Source organism: Saccostrea cucullata, unplaced genomic scaffold (assembly GCF_032062105.1).
Source record: "Saccostrea cucullata isolate Sc308-1 unplaced genomic scaffold, CSIRO_AGI_Scuc_v1 ctg4544, whole genome shotgun sequence".
Classification (NCBI taxonomy): domain Eukaryota; kingdom Metazoa; phylum Mollusca; class Bivalvia; order Ostreida; family Ostreidae; genus Saccostrea; species Saccostrea cuccullata.
In genome coordinates, this window is record NW_026935285.1 from 1,827 (window position 1) to 5,166 (window position 3,340).

A 3,340-nucleotide genomic window follows, 5' to 3' on the forward strand; every position below is an offset into this window, starting at 1 on the left:
TTTTTTAGAATGTTTACGTTTTAACAGTCTTAAGTTCAGTACAGTTTTACGACGTTTGATATTTCAAAATTTACTTCAAACATCTAAATTTCAACTTTCATTTTTTCTTTTATTTTAGATTTTTATTGAAATTAAGAATTTTGATTCAAACATTCAAACTTCAAATAACCAAAACATTTAGAATTTTTAGGTCCGTGTAACACTTAACAATTACAGTTTCCAAAACGATTTTGAGTTTTAGAATGTTAATATATTAGTTTAAATTTCTAACTTTCAAAAACTCAAACTGATTTGCCATATTTAAATTTAAAATTTTAGTTCAAAAATCTAAATTTTCAAATTTCCAAACAGGTTTTAGAATTTTAAGTTTTTTAGATTTTTACCTTAAAAATTCAAAATTAAAATTTCCAAAAAAATTTGGTATTTTGATTCAAACATTCAAATTTCAAATATCCAAAACACTTTGAGTTTTAGATTTTCACTCTAAATATCCAAAATATCAAATTTCCAATCTCATCTGAATTTGAAACTAATTCTGTATCTCGTAAAAGCTCTTTTGCTTGACCAAAGCGTTTTTGGCATTGTTTCAAAATTAAAACCGGGTTTGGGATTTGATATTTTGGATGTTTAAAGTAAACTTCTAAAAACTCAAAATGTAAAAAGTGTTTTGGTTATTTAAAAGTTGAGTGTTTGAAAATTCTAATTTTCTAAAAATCTAAAACGTTTAAAAGCCGAAAAATGTTATTGAATTTTAGTTTGTTAATCGTAAAGCTTCATATAGATCTATATTATATGACTTTTTATACCAACTGAACATAGATCTATGTTTTCGGGGGGGGGGGCTCTTTGAGTTGGATTTATATCCTCTGCAATATTTTTCCTTTTCCTTAACATTAGAAAAGGAGCAATTTTGTTGTGTATAAATATTATTTAAAAAATTTAAAAGTATAATTCAGGAAATTGAGAGTAGAGATGTGAGAAAGCTAAACCAACTCACCAGTAATGCTAGTTCGTGCTCAGTGATGTGTGCAGAGTTTAACATTAAAACTTACAGAGCTCGTGCCCTGTTTACAAAAACAGTTTACGTTTCCCATTCTTCTAGATCTGTGAAAGTGCAAGGATGAATCTGTGTCCAAACACTTTAACTCAAAGTGCAACCTTACAGCTCAATACATATTTTAAGAATTTTTAGAAATTTGTGAAGCATTTTACTGCAAAGTCTGTGGGGACATTTTACACTATTAAAATTTCTATATTACACTTCTATTGAAAGAAAGAGCGATATATGGTAAGTGTCTCAATTCGCCCCTTAAAATGAATATCTTAATTGTACTTTGTATATAGCTTTAATTTGTACAGCTATGTATGCGACTTTTCTTGGTTATTTTCATTTTGATAAAAGTGTCGTTATTCTAGAAATATGACATCATAAAAATAACGTTTTCCCGCCATTTTAGCATATTTTGTATAAAAGTGCTTATTTTCAAGCAGTTTTTCTTCCAGAAAATATAGAGCGCAGCCTAGAACAAGATTTATATTTTTACCAAAGATGTATCTATCCAATACTAATAAGTGACAGAAAAATTACGTATGTTCTACATTGCGCTCTATGTTTCCCATAAGAAAAAACATCAAGAAAAAGGCATATTTTTGGCTTTTTTGCTAGATAGCAAAAAAAGCATTATTTCTCCTGTCATTTACAGCTAGTGAGTGCATATTAATGTGAAGAATGTATGGTAAATATTTCTAATATAATCTCCTCTACAAAATAAATATCAATTATACATATTTGAATGTCATTCTAAAATGCTGATTTTTGGGGGGCCAAAATTGGCTCTTATCATATATACTCCTTTAAAAAAAATACCAGTGTAACTCTTCTGTGTAGGAGATAGAAAATTTGTTTCTCCATATATTTAATAAAAGAGTTGTATTTTCAATTAATATATGTATATATTTGTATGAATAACATAGTCCGACCCTAGATCCTGCATACTTAAATATACATGTACATATACCCAGGGCACGTTGAATGCACGATTATTGAACAAGGGTTTAGTTAAATCAATGTTACTGAGCATACAGTTTCCAACATGCTTGGTATAGTGCAATGACTTTCTATGTTTTAAATATTTGACTAACTTAGCCCCTCCCTGGGGCCTGAAACAGGGGGGGGGGGTCATGCATTCAACAGTTAGACTAAGTACTAAGTGTTAATATAATCATTAAAACAGTTTACCTGAAATGAGTCAAGATTTTAAACATATACTTTGTATGTTTGGTATATGACTTTTAAACTATGCCAATCCCTAGAGCCTTAGCTGTGGACGTGGGGAAAATGGGTTTTACAATTTTGATTATAACGGAAAATTCACTATTATTTTGCATTTCTGTTTACCTGCTACATGTATTTTATCTTTTATAAACATAAGGCCAAACTTAAAAAAAATCCTTTGTTGAGTAGTTGCTGACCTAAAATTGAAAGAGAGGGTAGGATGTAGATATCTTATTTTTAGTTTTTTGGGTTTTGTTGGAGAACAAATCAGATTTTTAAAGGGTAAACTATATATAAAGAAGCTTTACTTATAATATGTCACGGATTGATGAAAACAAAATTCAAATGTCGGAAATTATAATTTTAATATTCGGAAAACTTAATAATAAAATAATTTTTTTGGGGTCAAGTGCTTTTTAAGCGGGTCGGTAAGCAACTACAAACAAAGTAAACAAGCAATATTTCATATTTTCAGCCTAAAAGATCAGCTTAGCCAGCCACTGGATCCTGATCCAAGGGTATAATAATTTCAAAATTATACCGGTATCTTTGATACAGGTTTCCTTACACAGGTACTTGTTTCGTATACTGGACACCCCTACTTATTTTTACCACAAGGTATTTAACTCAATTTCAGGCACCCCCGCTTCAAGTTCGTATTTTGTTAATATATCATTAACCCATTTTAAAATGACATCGTTCCCTTCAAAAGACTTTTTCTTGTCAATTAAAACGTTCCAGAGGTCTCTGGTCTATCCTCTTTATTGTAAACCACTCATTTATTCCTCAAAAATTACCTCGATACAAAATAAGACATCTTTAAGTTATAAGATACATTTACTTCCGGTTGGGGTCATAGATGTAGGATAAAATCAAAGACTTCCGAGTATTCATTCCGAGGTCTCTGGTTTTATCCTACATATATAACCCCAGATGGAAGTAAATGTATCTTATAACATGTTTTACTTTTGAGTGGTTTACAATCAACCTTGGAATGAATATATTTGAGACCTAGCAGAGCGCGGTGTATACTAGTTTAATTATACGTGTAGATGAAGATTCAAA